The sequence below is a fragment of the Heterocephalus glaber genome, unplaced genomic scaffold, assembly GCF_053883595.1.
Source record: "Heterocephalus glaber isolate CG9 unplaced genomic scaffold, H.glaber_assembly_v1.0 deba00001606, whole genome shotgun sequence".
Classification (NCBI taxonomy): Eukaryota; Metazoa; Chordata; class Mammalia; order Rodentia; family Bathyergidae; genus Heterocephalus; species Heterocephalus glaber.
This window is the reverse complement of record NW_028258377.1, coordinates 30,521,241-30,544,501: the sequence shown is the minus strand read 5'-3', so window position 1 is coordinate 30,544,501 and position 23,261 is coordinate 30,521,241. Positions and strand designations below refer to the sequence as shown.

The window sequence follows — 23,261 nt, the reverse complement described above, 5'->3', positions numbered from 1 at the left end:
AACAATGCTACAGAGAACACTGAGGTTCCTTTAGCCTTTCCTAGTCTGAAAGAAATGAACAGAAGTAATGGCAAACAGTCCCAGAGATGGCCACGGCTCCTGGACAAGAACACTCTGTTGGGTTTTAAAACATTTTTATGTTTTTATTCATGTATAAAAAGCAATACATCATGGTTGCAAGGGAAAAAAGTCAAACAATAGGAAGTAGAAAGAATAAAATAAACATCTCCCCTCTTAGTCTTAAAATTCACATACTTCCCCTGAGGTAGGCCCTCTTCCTAGTTTGTTGTATATCCTTCCAAATCTTTTTTATTACATTTACAAACAAAATCATATTGTAGTTAAAAGTTTTCTATCCACATTTTTCTGCTACTTTAATTTTTCCTTAACATAAATTATGGATATTTTCAACATCAGTCTATTGAAGTCTGCTTTATTCTTTTTTAACTGATACATTGCCATTTCTAGTCTATCTATATTACAATCCTTTTAGCCACTTCTCTGGTTGATTCTTATTTAGGATCTTTCCAAAAAAATTTTTATATTACAAATAATGCTGCAGTGAACAAGCTTTGTAGTGTCTTTGAACACAGTGTGCACACATGAAAGAATGTGTATAAATTCCAGAATTATTCAGAGTATTAAATGAAAATATTAGTTTTAAGACATTGAAGTTCAACTTTCCCTAGAGCTCACTCAAACCTTCCAAGTGGTTTATTTATTTTAATGTATAAAAATGGTGCTGTAATCAAATGCCATAGATCCACATATTTTCTCTTACTTTCTTTCAGCCACTAACTCCACAGGTGACCACTGTTTTAGTTTCTTAAAACTAATAAAGCTTTTTTATGTATAAAGAAGCAAATAAGAATGCACTCTAATTTTTCCTATCTTTATGTTTAAAGCAACATATTTTCTATACTGTGGTGCACTTGATGCTTTCTTTTTCTTTCTTTCTCTCTTTCTTTCTTTCTTTTTTTTTTTTTTTCTGGTTCCGGGAATGAACTCAGAACCTTGTGCTTGCAAGGCAGGTGGCAGCACCACTGAGTTAAATCCCCAGCCCCTGATACTTTCTTTTATCCATGTATCTGATAGTTCTTTTCATATAATTATGTGCAAGTTTTTCATTATTTTTAAACAATTAATAGGCTTTTATTTTTGGAAGTTTTTAGGTAACAGAAAAATTGAGTAGGAAGTACAGAGAACCAGAGTTTTAATATACCCTGAGCTATCTCCTTGCCAGTTTTCCCTGTTTTTAACATCTTGGATTGCTGTGATACATTTGTTACAACTGATGAGCCAGTATTGATAAATTCTTATTTTTTGAAATCATAGTTTATATTAAGGTTCCCTCTGTGTTTTGCACTTTTATGATTACAAAAAAGCATCCACAAAAGGATGAGCATCATTCCATATGTCCATCTTATGCAATAGGTTTGTAACCCTACGAATCCTGTGTTCCACCTATTCACTTTCCTCCAAATCTCTTACAACTATTCATCCTTTCACATAGTTTTGCCTTTCCCAGAAAGAAGTTATATAGTAGTTGGAATCATGCAGTATATAATCTTTTCAGATTGGCTTCTTTCATTTATTGTTCTTTCATATATATATATATATATATATATATATATATAGAGAGAGAGAGAGAGAGAGAGAGAGAGAGAGTTTCTCCATGTCGTTTTGTGACTTATCTTTTTTTTCCTTTGTATCACTGAACAATATTCCATTATTCAGTTGTACCATAGTGCCCACTTGCATATTGAAAGACATCTTGATTGCTTCTAAGTTTTGGCAATTATGAACAAAATAGCTGTAAACATCAACTTGTAGGATGGATACTTTCAATTCATATTTCAATTCAAATTAAAAATGCTTAATCATATGTAAGACTGATTTATTGTGTAAAAAATTGCCAAATTGTTAAGTGGCTGCACCATTTTGTACTCTGACCAGCAATGGGAATTGTCATTTCACATTCTTACCAGCACTTGGTGTTTTTTTTTTTGGTACCGGGGATCAAACTTGGGTCCTTGTGCTTGCGCAGCAGGCGGTGAAACCACTGAGCTAAATCCCCAGCCTGAGCACTTGGTGTTTTAAGTGATTTGGATTTTAGCCATTCTCATGGGTATATGGTGATATCTCATTGATTTTTTTAAGTTTGCAATTCTCTACTGACATATGATGTTGAGTACCTTTTTATATGCTTATTTGTCTCAGTATAAATTCTTGGAAAAATGTCTATTAAGATGTTTGCATCATTTTTAAATTTGTTTCTTATTGTTGAATTTTAAAAGTTCTCTATACGATTAGGATAAAGTCCCTTATCAGATATGTTTTGCCTATACTTTCTTTCAATTTATGACTCGCTTTTAATTTTTGTACCTATCTTTGTAGAGCAGAAGTTTTAAATTTAATGAAATGTCAGGCCAGGGACTTAGCTCAGCAGCACAGCTCCTGCCTGGCAAGCGTGAGGTCCTGAGTTCCACCCCTGGTACAAAAACAAACAAAATTAATGAAGTCTAACTTACCAAAGCTTTTCTTTCATGGCTTGTAATTTTGGGGTTATATCTAAAACTCATCACCAAACCCAAGGTTAACCATAAATTTTCTCCTATCTTCTAGGTGTTTTATAGTTTTACATTTTAAATTCAGGTCCAAGATCCATTTTGCATTAATTTGTGTGATGTGAAAGCTCTATATTTAGGTTTTTTTTTTTTTTTTTCGTACGTGCATTGCATGTCCAGTCATTTTAGCTGTTGAAAAGAATATATATATTTTTTGTCATTGAATTACCTCTACTTTGTCAAAGATCAGTTGGCTATATTTGTGTGGTTCTATTTCATGGCTCTCTATTGATACATTTTTTCATCAATACTATTTAAATTATTGTAGCTTTCTATTAAGTCTTGAATTTATATAGTGGTATTCCTCTAACTTTGTTTTTCTTCAGTGTTATATTGGCTATTCTAGGTCTTTTGTATTTCTATATAGACTTTAGAATCACTTTGTTGATATTCATAAGATAATTTGCTAGGATTTTATTGAGATTGTGTAGAATCTAGATTAAATTGAGAATTGACATCTTAAAAATTGAGTCTTTCTGTATATAAATGTTGATTATTTTTCATTTATTTAGATATTTTGATTTTTAATTTTTTATCAGAGTTTTAATGTTTTCCTTCTATCGACATTGTATATATATTTTTATACCTAAGTTTTTCATTTTGGGAGTGCTAAAGTAAATTACATTATGCTTTAAATTTCTTTCTTCTTCTTCCTCTTCTTCTTCCTCCTTCTGTTCTCATCTATCCCTACCCCCTCCTCTGGCCCCCTTCTCCTCCCTCTCCCTCTCCTTTGCCTTCCTCTGTTTTTTGTTTTTTTGAGACAGTACTTGTTATGTAGCCCAGGCTACCTCTGAACTCATAAGAAAAAGGTATTAGAGCTCATATAAAAGAGGTGCAAAAGGGCTTGCTGCTTCTCCTGCCTTGTGAGGACACAACAACAAGGTACCATCTATGAAGCAGAAAGCAAGTTCTCCAGACACTGATTCTGCTGGTGCCTTGAGCTTGGACTTTCCAGCCACCAAAACTGTGAGCAAGAAATATCTGTTGTTCATAAATTATCCATCTAAGGTATTTTGTAGAGCTGCCCATGTAGACTGAGACAAGTGATAAGAGGAGCTATCCTTGCCTTGTTCCCGTTCTTAGGAGGAAAGTATCTAGATGATCATTATATATATGATAAAAACTATAGATAATTGTAAATGTTCTTTATTAAACTGGGGAAGGTCCTCTTTATTTCTAGCTTACTGAGATTTTTATGAATGGGTACTGGGTCTGGTTAAATTTTTTTCTGTATCCATTAATATGATTTTTCTTCTTTAGCCTGTTGCTTTGATGAATTACATTAATATTTCTAAGGATGTAATAGCTTTGCATACCTGGAATAAATCTCATTTGGTCACAGTGAATTATTCCTTTATATGTTGTCAGATAAGATTTGCTGATGGTTCATTCCTGATATTAGCAATTATTGTTTTCTTTTGGTTTACCAAGCTAGAAATTTACCAACTTTATTCATCTTTTTAAAGAACCAGCTTTGGTACTTTTTAATTTTGTTGTTTTTCTGTTTGACATTTCATTGATTTCTGCTTTAAATTTAATTTTTGCGTTCTGCTTGCTTTGGATTTAATTTGTTTTTCTTTTTATAGTTTCCTAATGTTAAAGCTTAGATCACTGATTTTTAGATCTTTTATAATACATGCATTCTTTAGAAATTTCACTGTAAGTATTGCTTTTGCCTTATTGCTCAAATTTTGATCAATTATATTTTAATTTAGTTTTGTATATTTAAAAATTACTCTAGGTATTTCTTAGACCTATGTGTTTAGAAGAGTGTTGTTTAATCTTTAAATATTTTTAGATTTTTCTGTTAGATTTCTAGCTTCATTCCATTGTGCTTCAGGAACATACTTTGCATGATTTTTATTCTTTTAAATTTATTGAGATGTGTTTTATGACCCATAATGTAGTCTATTTTGGTGAATGTTCCATGTGAATTTTAGAAGAATGTCTATTCTGTTGTTGTGAGATGAAGTGTTCTATAAATGTCAATTAGATCAAGTTGATCGATGGTGCTTTCAGTTCAACTTTACCCTTACAGATTTTCTGCCTGCTGGATCTGTCAATTACTGAGAAGGGCACTGGAGCCTCTAACCATGAGAGTGGATTCATCTATTTTTTCTTGCTGTTCTATCAATTTTTGCTTCATACAGTTTGCTATTCTGTTGTTAGTCACAAACACATTAAAAATTATTGTGTCTTCTTAGAGAACTGACCCCTTTATCCTTACATAATCTTTTTATCTTTTTTATCTGATAATTTTTCTTTTTCTTAAGTATCTCTTATTTAAAATTCATATGCATGCTTCTTGACTTATAATAAGGGTATACGCTGAAAACATTTTGAATAAAGTATGCATATAATATAATTAACCTGTCCATTATCTTACCTTAGCAGTTTAAGTGTTCTTGGAACACTTATATTAGCCTACAGTTAGACAAACTCTTCTAATACAAAACCTATTTTATAATAAAGTATTTAATAGCTCATGTAATTGAGTAAATACTATACTGAAAGTAAAAAAAAAAGAATGACGGTATGGGTATGCTTTCACAGTCTCTTATAAAGTTGAAAAATTATAAACTGAACCAATGTATAATGACTCTTGCTTTCTTATGATTAGAATTAATATGGAATGCTTTTCTTCATCCTTTCATTCTTTCTGTGCCTCAAAGTTTAAAGTAAATTTCTTATTGATAGCATATAATTGTCTTTTTTAATCCACTCTGATAGTCTTTGTCTTTTAATTAGTGTATTTAGGCCATTCACATTTAAAGTGACTATCAATATGATTATATTGGTATTCACCATATTTGTAATTCTATAGTCATTTCTTTTGTTGTTTGTTTCTTTTCTGCCCTCCATTTACTTTCTGGCATCACTGGCTTTACTTGAGCAATTAGTGATTGAATTTTTTCTTCCTCTTAGTATACTAATTATACCTATTTTAAAATTTCTTTTAGTGTTTTCCACAGAGTTTTCAACATACATATATAATTAACTTAAGTTTACTTATACATGGATACTATACTATGGATACATTCTATCTATATGTATTGCATATATATTTGTATGTATGTACCTATGTAAAATACATTTGTTTCATGAGTAGTGGGATTATTTTAGAGTATTTTTAATTCTTCTCTCTCATTCCTTATAACTATTCACTTATCCATAAGCTATAATTATCCAATATATTGTCACTATTATGATTTTGAACATACTGTTATCTCTTAGATGAAATAAGAATAAAAAATGAAATTTTATTTTACCAGCTTTTAAAATTTTCTATTCCTTTACTCCTTTTATGTACATCCTGGTATCATAGTACTTTTTCTAATTGATTAACTTCTTTTAACAGTTTTTGTGTAATAGGTCTACTATTGACAAATTCCCTCAGTTTTTGTGTGTCTGGGAAAGTCTTTTTTTCTTTTTCACTATAAAGGATAATTTTTGTGGGCACAGAATTTTAATTTGGTGCTCTTCTTTCAACATATAAATATTTTATTCCACCTGCTTCTTGATTGTATGTTTTCTAAAGAGAAGTTCAATGAAATTCTGATCCCGCTCCTCTGCTGTTTCAGTGTTTGCCTCCTCCTATGGTTTCTTCCGAGATTTTCTCTTTGTGTTTAATTTTATTCAGTTTGGATGTGATATGAATGTCTTTTTTTCTGATGTTTTTCTTGTTAGTGTTTCTCTGAGATCCTAGATTGGTGCCTTGATGTCTGTTACTACTTTTAGAAAATTATCCCCTCTTTTACTTGTTAATACTTCTTACTGCTTTATTACTTCTTACTATTTCTTTTGTTCCTTTTTCTTTTTCTTATAGTCCCATTACACATATGTGTAATACCTTTTCTTATTGTACAATTCTTTGGTAGTCTGCTTTTTAAATTTTTTATCTCTTAGTTTTTCAGTATGGGAAATTTCTATTGATGTATCTTCAAGTGTTCTAATTCTTCAGCCATGTTCAGTCTAACAGTGAATCTATCAAAGGCATTTTTCATTCTGTAAGGGTGATTTTGATTTCTAGCATTTCCTTTTGATCCTTAACATTTCCACTTCATATTCTCTCATCTGTTCTTATGTGTTGTCTTCTTTTCTACTGGAATCTTTAGCATGTTAATCAGAAGAATTTTAAATTCCCAGTTTGAACCACATATCTGCTGTATCTGCATCTGGTTCTGTTTCTTGATTTGATTCTTCAAACTATATTATTTTACCTTTTGGCATGACTTTTAATATTTTGCTGAAAGTAAGATATGATATTATCAGATCAACTGAATTGAAGTAAATTGATTTTTAGTGTGACATTTTATGTTTACTGGTCTAGGAGTTAGACTGACTTTACCATTCATTATAGCTAAAATTTCCTTTACTATCTGTGTTTTTGTCTTTGGTTTCCCAAGAGACTCCTTCATAAATAGAGTCTTGGCTTTGCAGTTCTTTCTAGTAGAATTCTTCATTATTATAAAAGAACCCTGTTGATGTGCTTGTGGCCAGTCTATATGCTTATGGTTGGGTCTTGGTCTTTCAGTGAGCATATGCTCCTGGTCTATGATGTTTACAAGTGCTTCTCAGCTTTCATTTTCTTTCTTAGGTGAGCCAGTACATTGGTAAGACAAATTCTAAGAACTCCAATTATTGGGACCAAGAATAGTTCTATCTTTTATAGCCTTATGTGAAACAGAGAGGGCTAAAAGTTAGGTGATTCCCTTCTCCAGTGGTGGTTAGGTTCTATTAAAAGAAAGTTTCCAATGAGGACAGGCTTTGTAATGAGAATGCAGTGTTCTGAATGTATTTCTTTCTTTCTTTTCTTTTTTTTTTTTTTTTGTACCAGGGATCGAACTCAGGACCTTGTGCTTGTGAGGCAGGCAGAAAAACCACTGAGCTAAATCCCCGGCATGAGTATAAAGTGGCTAGTTCTCCCCTCTCTTCTTTCTCAAAGATCAAGGATTTGCCCCTAGTCCATCTTCACCTTGAGAATCTTACCTGCTGGACTTTTGGAGGGAAAGCTGGTTACTATGTGGTGTTCCCCTGTGACTAGGCTCCAGAATTTCTTCTCTCAAGCAAATCCAAGATCAGTCTCTAGCAGTGGTCACATGCCCTTTCAGTGTTCTCCTAGGCTCCAGCTGTAGCTTCTGGTCCTGGTAAGCTCTAATTCTTTGTGTTCACCTCTTTCCCCAGGTTTGGGGATGGTGATTTAGGACCTCAGTTCTCTAATACATCTAAGAAGAGTTGTTGATTTTTTTCAGTTCAGCTTTTTCTTGCTTTGGAAACCAGATGTCTTCTTTTTATTATTTTTATAGCTGCATTGTGTTCCATTGTATGAGTGGATCATAATCTACTTAATCAGTTTCTTATTGGTGTCCTGTTAGGATGATTCCAATTTTTGTTACTATAAACAACCTTCGATAAATAACTGTGTAAATATGATGCTGTTATTTGCAAGCCAGTATGCTGTTAGGATAAATTCCAAACACTGCAAACGTTGGGACAAAGAGTAGTTGTAACTTTTATAGACATTACAAAACTACTATCCATATGGGATTGTACTAATTGCTTCTCCTATCAGCAGTGTATGAGGTTTATTTCTGGGAAGATTTAGCAGAAGTTTGATTTAATAATGCTTTTCGCTTTTTGTGATTCTATTAAGCAAGATATATCTTATTTTACTTTTAATTTGTAGTTCTCTCATTGTAATTCAGATATGTATTCCATTTTCTATTGCTACATAAAAATTACCACCAACTTTGAAATTTAAAACAATAGATATTTATTGTCTGGCTGTTTCTATGGTTCAGGAGTGGAGCCATAACTTAGCTGTGTTCTGTTTAAAGCTGCAGTAAATGTGTCATTGAGGACTGCATTCTCATTGGGTAGGAAAGAGTACCATTTTCAAACTCACTCAGGCTGTTAGCAGACTTACATTATTTGCAGTTAAAGTACTGAAGGCTCTGGCTTCTTGTTGGCTGTTGGCTGTTGGCCCATGACTACATTTTTGGAGATGGAACCTGGAGCTCAAACATGCTAAACACCTCCTCTAACACTAAACTACACCCCAGTCCTAATGATGACTTTTGAGCCGGTCCTTAGTTCCTAACTACATGGTTTCTCTGTCAGACCCGCTTGCTTCTTCAGAACCAGAAAAGTCTTTGCAAAGAGTCTGCTAGTAAGATGGAGTCTCACGTAATACAGTGTAATTAAGGAAATGATGTCTTATCACTTTTGCCACATTGTTTTAGAAGCAAGCCACAAATCCCACCCATATTCAAAATGAGAGGAATATATAGAGATTATAAACATTGGGAGGCAGAGGTCATAGGGAGGATCACCTTGTTTATCTGTTATAGATTTAACATCTTTTTATGTGCTTTAAGCCATTTTTATTTCATTTTAAGGAAACTTGTTCTATCATTTTTTCCATTTCTGTATTGAGGTATGGCTATGGGGTGAATATGGATAGTGTACTCCAAGGATCATGTGTTAAAGACTTGATCCTTAGAGTAGCACTGTGGGAGGATGATAGAACTGTTAGGATGTGGGCCCTAGTGGGAGGTCTTTAGGTCATTGGGATGTGCCCTTGAAGAGGACCTTGGGATGCTACTGTTTTCTTGCTTTTTTCTGTTTCCTGGCTCATAATACAAGTGGCTTGCTCTGCTACATCCTCTTGCCATGATTTGCCACCCTTACCAGAGGCCTAAAGCAAATGGAACTAATAGATCTTAGACTGCAACCCGCAGAACCATGAATTAAATTAAGTTTTTCTCATTTAAGTTAATTGCCTGAGGTATTTTATTATAATAATGCAAAATTGAGTAATGTAGATATTGATCTTTATCATATCCATTTTGAGGAATTCTTCATATATTGAAATAAATCTATGTCTGTGATATGAATTGTGATTTTTATTTTCATGTTAACTTTTCAAAGTTTTCATTTTTTCCCCATGCAGAAAAATTTTAGAAAAAAAGTGTTATCTGAAAAATTTTACATTTATAAATTCTAAACTTAAGCAACAAAGAGAACACCTTTCTGTTATTCTAAATTTATAGATGAATTTCCTATGTTCTTCTTGAAAAGAATTAAATGAGTTTTTGATTTTTCAAAACACCATAAATCCAAGTCCAAATCTATTTGGGACTTTTTTTACTATATGGTTTGAAATATGATTTGTTTCCTAAAGACTGCTATTTCAGAATTATTTATAATCCAACCATTAAACAGTCTAGATTTTTTCCTATTTACTTGAGATTCGTCTTTTATCAGTTACTAATTTTTACATGTATTTGAGCCTTTTCTATGGGCTTGTTATATAGTTTTGTTGGTCTTCTTTCTATTCTACGTGCAGTATTATAATGTTTTAAATAAGAAGTATGTATATTTTAGTATGATAAAGATAGACTTCTTCTACTGTTCTTGAATGATTCTCCCCTTAAGATTTTCATGGCTATCATTTTTGTTAATTTTTTTCATGGGAAGTTTAGAATGAGAATGTCTATTTCTAACCATCCCCATAGACAAAAAGAGTAAGTTTTATTAGGATAACATTGCATCTATCAACTAATTTAGGAAGAATAATTATCTTTATGATGTTGAATATTTTTATGCAATGATATGGTAAATTTCAATGTATTCAAACATTATTTTGTGTCCTTCAGTTCTGTTCTAAATTTTTCTTTAAATTTGATATCAGGTACTTACATTTAATGTTACCTTTAAGTTGTTTTTATCTGTGTTGTGCTAATACACATAAGCTCCCTTTCCCCATCATGTCTTTTAATGATTATGCTTATATGTTCATACAGTTAAACTATTGATTATAACTCAGATACACAAGCTTAAATATTGTATGATTTCTCCTATATAAAAAACTATATATGTATAAAACTATATATCTGGCAGATAAAGGAAAAAAAGAGAGAAAAAAACTTAGCCCAACAATGTACCTAAAAGTGTACCTTGATTTAGTAAAATTATCTTCCATGTTTTATGTGTTTGTCGGCCTATTAAATTGGTTTTTAATTTACATAATATGATAATTAACTTTATATGGTCTTATAAGGTAAATGAATGAATCTGATACTAGAAAAATAAAAGGGGTGTGGAGGGAAGGGAAGAAAGAATTTAAATTTGTTATGTACATGTACCACTTACCTACAGTGAATGTAATCATTATGAACTGAAAACCTGTAGTAATAAAAGTTAAAAAAAAAATAATGAGTTCTGGAAATTAAAAAAATGGTGAAGAAAAAGCTAACTGTGAAAACAGCATTTTGACTATACTAAAAGGCCAAAGACTAAAAATAACTGTACACAAATATTGTACCCTATCTATTAAATTTTACTCTCTTTGGGATATGTTAATATCTCATATAAGTTGAACTGGCTAATAAGTGTATTATAGAAAATGAAAGCATATTTCTCACTTTCAGAGAAATAAGTTATAAATAAGGAAAAGAGGGAGGCTACAATGAATGATATTTTAGATTAGAATTATAAATATCAATATGAAGTCATAGTATTAAATCTACACAGATACAGGAATAAACAAAGCTGTATCTATGTACAAGTAGTATATACATATATTTTCTAGCTACATCCACTGAAAGTGGCTGTACATTCTAGAAGCAGCAAGTATACCTATCCCTCAGGTTGAAGCTTCTATGTATCATTCTCTAACAGCAGGAACTTTTAGAAATAGTAGATTCTAGGGATGTGGCAGAGAAAATGCAAGATAAATATTGTAGTTTTTAAATTAACAAAGTATGTTTTGAAAATATTTTTAAGACATGCTTGTAAAGAAAAAACACTGGAGAGAGTTAAAGAATATCCCAGTGTACAAAACTGAAACAGTGTGGCCAAGAAAATTAATAATAATTGAACTCACTATAACTCGAAGAAAAAAAAATAGAGCATCCATTGGGCCAGAATATGAATAAATGATTGAATAAAAAAGTAAAAAGGGTAAAAGGACAACTTTTCCTTACAATAGCGTTCTATTAATGAATGTAGAAGGAACAACAGAAATACAAAGCCCCATTAGCTAGAGACATATATTTTCTAATATTTTCCAATATGTGTTCTGATTCATCATTTTTATTTTCTCTCCTATAGGCTTCAATTATGCAATGCCTACATTTTCTTTTTTTATGCCTATCTTTCTGCATTAATCCTTTTTAACTTTTTTATTTCTACTCAATTTCTCTTACTGAAAACTTTGCAGTACTTTTTTCATTTTTTTCTTTTAATATTAGGTGGTTTTGATTTTTCTTATTTTTCTTTATCTTTTTTACTGAGCTCCCCTAGCTCATTTTTTTTTGTTTTGTTGTGTTTTTTTGTTTGTTTTTTGGGGGGGTTTTTTGGTATGGGGATTGAACTTGGGACCTTGCGCTAGCGAGGCAGGCGCCAGAACCACCGAACTAAATCCCCCGCCCCTCCCCTAGCTCATTTTTAAGTTTCTATAATCTCCCAGGAGAGGTCTTGCATCTCTGCTTTGTAGCATTCCTTCATGAGCATTCTTGTCTCACTCATTTTTAAATTCATGAGATGATATCCGGTCATAGTTTTTAGCTGCTCCGTAATAACATTTTTCTCATGAGTATTCTTTATGTATTGGTGATTTTTGCTGCTCATCTCTATATTTTCCCCATAACATTTTTGTTTTATGCCATGTTTATTTCTTTCTTAATTGTTATGCATTAAGTTATTTGGATTTTCTTTGACCATATATTTGCAGGTGGTCAGTGTGGAGACATGACAGGGACCCTGTCACAAAGACAGATTATTGCTGCAGAGATGTTTTATTTGTATGACTGCTCTGTGTAGGCCCACTTTCTCCCAAACTAACTCAGACCTTGGTCTCACATGCATTCTCGCAAACAGGAAATACAGTGTTTACACTTTGAGTGAAACAGTCACGATCAGAGAACTATTTTGGTGGCATTTTCTTTGATTTTCCACTGGTGAACCTTCTCACTATTCTCCACGCATTTTCTCTTCACATCCTGTAACATTTTTTCTGATCTCAACTTCTTTTCTTTTTAGTTTTTCTTCTTTATTTCTCCTCTCTTTTCTTTTCTTCTTTCCTTTTTAGCCATAGGGGGTCAAACACTGGGCCTCGTACAGGTTAGGCAAGTGCTCTATTTTTACAACTATTGTTTTGGCTGTGCAGTTATGTCTTTCTCTTTGTTCCACTAGAAGTATAACTTGTGGTGAGTTTTTTCAATCTCTTAGACTTTTAAAAAATGATTTTCAGGAGGAAAAGGGAAAGGAAGTGATGATTTATGCAGCCTTTTTTATACTAGAATTATTTACCATTTTTTTATTATAAAACTGATGGTTAAAGTTTACTATCAAGGGCTTCAATAATTTATTACCTATGTATTATCTTGGGGAAATGACTGAATCCCTATAAGCTTCCATTTCTTCATCTTGATAGTGGGGAAATAGTGTTTTCTTCATCAGTGGTGGTAAGGATTGATGATATATATGACAGTATAACAAGATGCTTGACACATGGAAATTTATCAATAAATTATAATTTATGAAACAAGTTAATAAAAATACATTTCTACTTGGAATTTGGTAGCACTATTTAAGAAAGCTAGGTCTTGGTAGGCTTGAATTAATTTCCCAGTATTTATAGTAGTGAATCAGTAACATTTGCTTATATATATAATGGAAGAAAAAAACACAACAGATCACTTATTTGTGGATATCTTGAATATGATAGACTTGTAAGAGGTCAGACAGTTAATAAGAGACAGAATAGATGTAGAGAAAACTCCTATGTAGTAGAGGAGACACCATATGTAGTGGTACTTAACCAAGGAAGATTTCACGCAAGAAGTGTTTACCAGTAACAACAACAAAAGCAGACACATAATCTTGCTACTCTCACTATCGTCAGAGTTCTAATCAATGGATAATGTGGGATTGTGCATGTTACAAAATATCCCCAGATGATTTGAATGCCCATCAAAGATTTATGGCCTTCCAGCGTCTACTGGAGTAACTGCAACTATGTCTTTATTGAATTCTGCTGTCACTCTCTTTACTCTTCAGTTCATTTCATACCCAATTATTCAGTAGCCTTACTCAGATTCTGTTTTGTTAATCACACAAACTATACTGATTTATATTACTTTTTAAGTTCAACCTTAGAAAGAAGGCCCTTAACCACAACTTTGTGGATATTTGGCCTTGTAACTATAACAAACTTGCAATCTTGGGTTTCTCATGGTTTTATGTATCTGTCTTTTTCCCTTTGTGAAACTACAGTTCTCAAATTCTAGGACAGTTTCATATACCTCTCTGAATCCCTCACGGCTCCTATTTAGGAGCAAACTCTGAAGATATAATGCTAAAGATGATTAGGCATTAAAGGGCATAAGAAAAAGATAAGCTTCCACTGAACTTATATATAGATTTAATTGTTTGTTCCTTTTGCTACAGGTAACAAATATATCTTCAGTTAGCCTAGGAATAAGGGGAAGGTTTAATTGCTTTCCATTGTCTGAGAGGTCCTTCCATGCACATCTAAGGCTGTTAGTTCCTCCTGCTAGTTACTCAATAATGTTGCATGGATTATCACAGAAGAAAATGATGAAAAGTAAGACCAAAGCACTTTCCTTTACCCATGGAATCATGTTCATCACCATGTAAGAGAGGGCATTCTGTGTTAATATCCTACAGCAGACACATTGTATAATTTAACCGAGTGATGGAGACCATGTTCTCCAGCAAGTTGTAAAAGACATGAAATAACTGGATTATTTGTGAGATTCATATTTTTGTTCCCTGTTTCAGATTTTCTTTTATACTTCAGAATATGCTTATTAGAATTGGAAAAGAGTTTTCTTTCAGTTCCATAAACTCTTATTACTGTTATACTTTTTATTATTTATTGTGTTTCTGAAAAAAGGCACATTCTGGAAACAGATTCAACTTTGATTTAAAAATTCAGTTGATGAGTACATTCACAGGAAATTCTTTTCTTTGTCCCTCAGTCAATCATTAATAACCCTGTAACTACTGTGATGTGTTATAATGTCTGATTTGGGCTCTTGCAATGTGCATTTTTCAATGCAGGAATAGATTCACTTTTTTAAAATAAAGAAGGCTTATCTTTGCAGTTCATTTTTGTTCCCCTTTTTCAGGGAAGGAAAACATATGTGAATAACCGATACTCACTGTGTGTAGCTTTCTCAAGGTTCAAAATCTAACCTGGAGTGTGAAGAAACAGAGCAGTATCTTGGGCTGTGAGTCAGATGATTACTGAAGCTATCAGATGCTGGTGCTGGAGTATTCCTAGTTATTAGTATTTATTGATGCAAAGAGCAGAAAGCAAATCTAGAGTGATCAAAAATGTCTCTGCTTCATGGATCAGGGACTACCAGACATCTCTTTCTTAGGCAATTGTAGTTTGTGGACTGGGAAAGCATGTCTTTTTATTTATATGATGGGTTTGGAGTGCTGGGATGTGTGTATTTAATTTTTAACAAGTAGTTTGGTCAGAAAAAGCCTTTTCATTATGTTAAAGGCAACACCTCTTTTGCTAGAGAAGGGCATGAAGGTACAGATGGACCATGTGGTTAATTCCGTTAAGAGGTCAAATCATGTTCAGTGGCATATTCTGAAGACAAACAGCTTAAAAGTAGAAACTGGCATCCATTTAAAAAGGAGGGGTGAGGATGGTAAGAAAAGACTTCTTTGCTAATTAAATCTGCTTAATATGGTTTAAAAGCATTAAAGATAATAAAATAACGCTGTTTCCACAGATTGACTCTCCTGCTCAACAAACACCAAAGCATCATTCAATTTTCCAGATGCAGGGACTAGTTTTTAAAAGATGGCTTCATGTTACACTGGAAAACTCCCAAACAAATAATGTCTCTTTATTGGAAGCAAATGAAGAAGAAAACAGATTTGTGGGGGAGTGGGAGCTCCATAATTATGTTAAAACATAAACTCAGCAGTTCAGATAGGGATCCGTGGGAGGAATACTTTCCTGGCTTTGTGAGGAGATTAGCTGTGATTAAAACTACTTGATACAAGCTCAAGGACTCGAGTTCGATCCCCGGTACAAAAAAAAAAAAAAAAAAAGAAATAAAACTACTTGATACAGTTGCTTTATTCATGAGTGAAGGATGATGGAGGAAAACAGTGATCCCCAACGTGAGAATTCACCCAGGACTGTATTTAAACTAGCTTTGTCACACTCCGGAAAGCTAACACACTTTGGTGCTTGATTGTTTGTAAGGGGAGGCAGAAGTGACAGGAAAAATTGGTTTGTAACAACTCAGTCTGGAAACCTTAGGTTAGAATTGTGACTCCATTTTCTACCAGTTGTGTGACTGGGCAACTCACCAAACCTTCCTGTTTTTTAATTTTAATTTTATTTTTTATCTTTAAAGGGGATAAAAAACATTATCTAACCTGGTTGTGGTGCACATCTATAATCTCAGCTATTGAGGAGGCTGAAGCAGGAAGATCTCAAATTTGAGGCTGGCTTCGTCAAATTAGTGAGACCCTGTCTCAATACAAAAAGTTAAAAAGGGCTAGGGATGTAGTGAGGCCCTGGGTTTGATCTCCAGCACCCCAAAAACAAATATAAACCAAAATCAAACCAAACCAGCAAACAAAAAACCAACCAATGTCTGCATCATAAGATTTTAAGGAAGATTCAAAATATTAATATGTAAAAAACAGCAAACTGCTGAAGTAAGTTGCTATGACATTACAGATGTTCCTCATTATCTTCTGTGGGGGATTGTTTCCAAGACACCTACCAGTACCCACTCTGCTGATATCCAAGTCTCTTATATAAAATGGCCTAGTACTGTAATAGTGTGTAACCTTCTCATATCATCCCATACATTTTAAGTCACCTCTAATTTATTTAGAACACCAAATACAATGTTAGTACTATAAATAGTTATTATACTATTTTAAGGAATATTGACAAGAAAAAAGCCTAAATAGGTTCAATATAGACATAATTTTTTTCTCAAAAATAGTTTTGATTTGCAGTTGGGTGAATCTGTGGATAAAGAAGTTGTGTATATGGACAGCCTACTTCATAGTGCCAAAGTACTAATTTCAATAACAATGATATTTAGCTCAGAGAAAATGAAAAAATGGAAACAAAGTCTTTGTAAATAGGGAAGGGTGGAGGGGTTTAAGGGAGGGCAGGGGAATGGGGAAAAAATAAGAACCAAGATATATTATGTAAAGGGACAAATTTCCAATGATCAATGCCATTATATTGTATACCTAAAATGTACCAATAAAATTAATTTGAAAAAATAAAAAAGAAATTCATAGCCACTAAAAAAACCCCAAAAAACAAAGAATTTAAACCTCAGGGCCTTCTTTGTTTAAAATGACTAGCTCAGGGCCAGGGATTTAGCTCAGTGCTTTCGCTGCCTGCTACGCAAGCGCAAGGACCTGGGTTCGATCTCCGGTACCAAAAGAAAAAAAAAATGACTAGCTCAGTCAGTGCTTACATGAAAAAGTGCGAGGCATCTTTGTTCCTTAAAGAAATGTAGATCAAAACAATGCTGAGATTCCATCATACTCCCGAAAGAATGGGCAATATCATGAATTAAAGAAAACAACAAATGAAAGTGAGGTTGGGGGTGGGGGAAGGGACCCTTCTACATTGTTGGGGGATTGTAAACTACTACAACCACTATGGAAATCAGTATGCGAAGTCTTCAAAAACTAAAAATAGAAACTCCATTTAACCTAGCCACACCTCTCCTGGGTACATGGCTGAGAGTTAAAGACAGCACACTACAGTGATGCGTGCACACTCATGTTTACAGCAATGCGATTCACAATATCTAGGCTCTGGATCATCCTCAATACCTGTCAGCAGATAAATGGGTAAATTTTAAAATGTGATATATACACAATAAAATACCACTCCACCATAAAAGGGTAAATTTTGGTAATTTTTAGGAAAATAGATGTACCTTGAGACCATAATGCTAAGTGAAATACATCAGACACAGAAGATTAAATATCACATGGTTTCTCTTATATGAGAAACCTAAAGTATAAATAATTTAGGAGAAAAATAAAAATAGATGAGAAGAGACAGGGAGATAGACTTTGTGGAGATGAGAAGAGTTCTGAAAATGGCTGAAACAGGAAGGAGAGGAGAAGAGGAAGTAAGAAGGGTTAAGATTCAATATGTATATGTCCTGATTACTATGACGAATGCATTTACTATGTACTACAAACATATATTAATAAAAAATGAAAGAAGAAAATAAAATGACTAACTTCTCTAAACAGTTTTCTGTGTAGATTCACTAATTATTACATCAGTCTAGTCTTGGAACTACTTTCTACATTGATCTTCCCAAGTAAGAACTAGATCAGGGAACTTGTATTGAAAGCATGCATTTATTTTTCTGTTGCTAATTTACTTGCTCATTCAACAAATAATTTTTGAAAGCCTACTGTGCAGTGGACTCTATTAGGAACCAGGGATATATGTAACAGAGAAAAAGGCAGATTCTTCTGAATAATTTCCAACCTAGTAGGAAATAAATGTAGTTAAGCAGACTAACTGAACTTAATTCTGGGTATTAAAGAGGACTACAGAGTTTGGGAAGGCTTTGTGGAAGAAAAGCATCTAAACTGAGACACTGTGGACAAGTAGGAATTAGTCAGCTGTGCAGGAGTCAGGAGTGGGTGAATACAGGAACAGTTCCAAGAAGGAGGTAGAAGACCGGGGTAGCGCCAGGGCAGCCAAGTGGCCAAGTGCCAGCCAGACTGCCCAGCAAGACGGGTAAGGGCTGTAAGGCGAGTACTGTCTAGAGGGAGGAGGCAGACACTTCCAAAAAGGGTTTTTCCTCCCAGGGCAAAGAAGAGATGGGAAAGAGAAAGCCCTAATATTTCAATGGAAACACTGGTCTACATTTTTTCATGCAATTTTTAAAAGTTTTTCATCCTCAGATCAAGTCTAAGAGCACAGAGAAGGGCAGATCTCTCTTCCCCTTAGCAGACAAGGAAACAGTCTCAGTGGCATATATTCCTAGGTCTCATGTCCAGTTCCATTCTAGAAAGCAGCCTGTGATAGAAATATCTCTCCCTTTCTCCTCCCAATACACCTTCTTTTCTTCACATTTCATTGATGAAATGTTGGCTCTGAGATATTATTCAAGGAAAACAATTTATAGTTTAAAATTCTTCAGGAACACAACAGGATATTTGCTCCAACAGCTCTCAAACAACCTGGTCTCATGAAGCTCAAAGGCCTTGAGTTCTCTCTCCCTGAAACCTACTAAAGAAAACAGGCAAAGTTTTTCTCCAATGTTCCCTCAAATCCTCCTCCATTGCCACAAGGAAATGGTTACAATGAATGGAAATTTGAACAAGGTCCAGGTACACCAGTGAATCAGACATAGGCATCCCGAGGGCCCCAAATCCTAGAGAGCAAATGGTATTGTATTTAATTAGAGAGTAAGTAGTTCACAGCCCAAGGTGACACACACACACACACACACACACACACACACACACACACACACAGACCATAGAACCCTGTTTAGGTTGGAATTCTTTTTTTTGGTACCTGGGGCCTAACTCCGGACCTCATGCTTTCAAGGTAGGCAGCGGAACCACCGAGCTAAATCCCTGGCCCAGGTTGGAATTCTTATAGCCAACAGAATATTCTGTATTTTGCTCATCATCTGAATGAATTCTTTATTTCTGTTTTTTTTCCAGTTATTGGGATAGAAGCAATGGATTTATGAATAACGATAAAATTCTGACAATCTGAGCGAGCAAAAATTAATGGGGAATAATTGGTAAAAGGGGTCAACTTTTCTTTTTTTTTACATCTTATGGTGTAGGAGAATGGTGCATTAGTTTCAGGAAACAAAGGTGTTCTTTCTTAACATAAATAGGATGGCCATGTAAGTAATTTTAATCATTTTTATATTGAAATAATTTTAGACTTAGAGAAGAGCTGCAAAAATATATTGTGTAGCTTTCATGTAGTAGCCACTTACGCTAACAGCTTATGTAACCAACTCCTAATTTATGTAACTACTCCTAAGCTGTAGAACTTACTTGAATTTCACTAGTCTTTCCAATAATGTTTCTTTTCTGTTCCAGGTTTCCATATTGCATTTTGATAGTTTCTCTGTCTTTTATAACCTTGACATATTCGAAGCATATTTGCCAGTTATTTGGTAGAATGCCCTAGAGTGTGATTTTTTTCTCACATTTTTTCTTGATTATGTTGAGATTATGCATTGTTGAGAAGGCTAAGAACATAGGCAGTGTGCCCTAGGTGGTACATGGCTTCAGTATAGGTTACTGGTGAGATTAACCTTGATCACTTGGCTAACATTGATCACCTGGCTGTCTGCCTGGACTCTCGACTGTGCACTTACTATGTTTTTTCCATTTGAAATTGCTCAATATCTTTAGGAAAATACTTTGAGATTATGCAGATATCTTGTTTCTACTGAAGTTTCATTCAACAATTTAATGATCCACTGGTAAATGTTGCATGTAACAACTATTATAATCGTCCTCTAAGGATGATTTTTCTCTTTCTTTAGTTCCTTTTCCATTTATTAATTGGAATTCTTCTGTAAGGGAGAGTTGTTATTTCTCTTTCCTTTATTTGTTTATTGCATTTATGTGTATATTTCATAGTGGCTTATTTACTTTTTTGGATCATAATATAATACTATGGTTATTTACCTTATTACTGGATTGTTTCAATTTTGGCCATTGGCAATCCTTTCATGTTGACTCCTGGGTCCTATTAATATGCCTTCATTAAAAAGAAAACTTTTTTGAGCACCTATGTTTTGGTACCAGAATGTTTATTGTGTACCACTGTAAGCTTATTGTGTATTTTCCCTTGTTCCAGCTGGGTAATCAGCCCATTTCTCCAAGATCCTGGTTCCTCTTATTGGAGACTGCGATTGAGTAAACAGTCTGGACATGACATGGTGTCATTTTTGCTATGGAAGTATCACTGCATTTTAGGTCCTCAATAGATAGGGCAGAAAATACATGGATATGTACTAATTCATAGCACATACACATCTATACAGTATTTATTTCTCTGTCATTTACATCCCTTGATCTGTCTCTATTGTTTCTGTCATTTATCCATTTATTCATTCATAATGTTGCCTCTGACTTCAATTCAGCATCATAAGATTTGTTCTAGTCCTCCTCCTTTATTTTTAATTACTTTCTCAGATCGTGAGAAATTCAACTCCCATTATGGGTACAATAGGTTTCCTTTGTATTCAACAGTTTCAGAATTCCTAACCTGTAATTTTGTGTTCAACAACTTTCCAGAGTATAGCATTTGTATTTTTGTACAGTTTTTCCTGTCTTTAGCCTAACAGTACACACTCAGAACACTGTTTTCTACAGTTACTTAAGTCAGTTATATTTGTCTCCATTCCTTTCAGCTTGGTTATATGATTCACTTGTAATTCAGTTGAATTTATTTGCCACAGACTCACTCTATCTTATGTATCTTGTCCTCGTTTTGTTTTTTTTGTTTGTTTTGATTCTAATTTCCATAAACTATGGTAGTTTCACATTTAACTTTATAAGTAACCACCAAACTGTTCCAGAATGGCTTTGGTATTTTATATTCCCTTCAGACATGTGAGACAGACAGTTCCAGTTACTCTACTTCTTTGCCTGAACTTTGTATTACCACTTTATTTAAAAACATTCTAACAGGAATAGTGATATCTAATAGTCATTGTGGTTTTAATTTGCATTTTCTGATTAATAATTTGAGGCATCTTTAAATATACTTATTTGCCATCTGTTTACCCTTTTTGGTGAACTGAGTCTTTCTATTCTCTAACAGTTTCTCTCAGGTATCCAGCGTTTTTAATTTTGATTAAGTCCAACATACTTTTCTGTTTTGCATCATGCTTTTATGTCTGTATCTAAAACCTTATTGCCTAGCCCAAAGGCATAGTATTTTATTCTATTTTATATAAGTTCTACAGTTTTAAATTCTAAATTTAGAAACATGTTCTATTTTCAATTAAGAACTGAGGTGTAGGTTACAGTTCACTTTATTGCATCAGGATGTCATAGAGACTGCCCTTCATTTAATTGGCTTTGCACTTTTGTCAAAAAGTAGTTGACAATATGTGTGGGTTTATTTCTGGGCTCTCTATTGTGTCCCATTATGTCGAAATTACAAACTGCTGATTAAAGTAACCTTATGTCCTGATGTGTCATTTTGCCAATAGTACATAGTCTTGATTATAGTAGCTTTTTTTTTTTTTTTTTTGTACTGGAGATTGAACCTAGGGCCTTTGCGCTGAGCTACATGCAGAGTCCTTTAAAAAAAAGTTTTTTTTGAGACAGAGGCTCACTATGTTACCCAGGCTGGGATAGAACTTTTGATCCTCCTGCCTCAGCCTCCCAGAGTGCTTCAATTACAGGTGCATATCACCATGCCCAGAATACAGTAGTTTATGTCTTGAAAATGGGTAGTGTGATACCTCAAACTTTAGTTCTCTTTTGAAAAAATGTTTTAGCTATTGTAACACATCTGCTTTCTTACATGAATTTAGAGTAAGTATCATGTATATATGGATTATATATCTATATGTCTACATCTGTATCTCTAATTGAATTTTGATTAGATTTCTTTGAATCTATAGACCATATTGAGGAGAATTGACATCATAGCATTCCATTTTTCCAATCAAGAAACATTTATATTATTTCTTCCTTAATCCTTTGGTAAAAATCATGAGTGTAATCATCTGAGACAATAGTATTTTCGTTTGGAAGTTTCTAAACTAAAAGCTATTTTTAAAAAATAGATATAGTACTTTCAGGTTGAATGTTAGTAATTAATGTCATTCAAGAAATTGATCTATTTTAAATTTAAGGATCTGGAGTTGGTGTGTTGAGATTATGCACATTTAATATGATTTCTTATGGAGGTGTTAAAATTTATCATCTTGGAAGATTTTTCTATTCATTCCTTTAGTTCTTTGTTCTCCTCCTGCTTTCCTGTGATAACTCAGCATACTGTAATCTTTTAAGTTTTCTCCCTTTATTGACATTTGTAACACTCTTTGTTAATATAATTTTAGTGGATGCCCTACAGGGTTTAAACGATACATTGTTACCTGAGAGTCTTAGTTTTAAGTTGAGCACTGTCCTGAGTTCCTGTAGTCCTAGCTACCCAGGAAGCTGAGGTAGGGAGATAAGAGTTCCAGACCAGCCTGGGCAACATAGCGAGATCCCATCTCAAACAACAATAAAGTCATAGTTCCAAGTAATATTATATTTTGTTTGTACGTCATGTATCTGTATGTCATGTATATCATTCATAGTAAAATGACTTTATAACAGTATTTTATCAACATTTCTCCTTTTCATATTCCACACTATTGTTGTGATACATTTTACTTTTACATAGTCTATAAATGTACAATGTGTTTCTATTATTTTGCCTTTAGTCAGTTAACTTGTAGAGTAATTAAACATAAGAAAAAAGAATTCAATTTTATCTTTCGTTGTTCCATTTTAAGCATTCATAATTTCTTTGTGTAGGCTCAAGTTTCAGTCTAATACTTTTTCTGTCTAAAGCAAATCTTTTAA

General features: G+C 33.5%; 1 protein-coding gene across 3 annotated transcripts in view; it reads left to right on the top strand.

The window, feature by feature from the left end:
• LOC101699615 (spermatogenesis-associated protein 31A6-like) overlaps positions 1-23,261 on the top strand; it is a 791,892-nt gene that overhangs the window by 430,542 nt on the left and 338,089 nt on the right. Inside the window, exon 5 of one of the 3 annotated variants that reach the window (XR_015444823.1) lies at positions 3,392-3,593. The exons of the other annotated variants lie outside the window; for them this stretch is intronic. The gene's annotated coding sequence lies outside the window, so the exon portion shown is untranslated. The remainder of the gene's footprint in view (positions 1-3,391; positions 3,594-23,261) is intronic. 3 annotated transcript variants of the gene reach the window in all.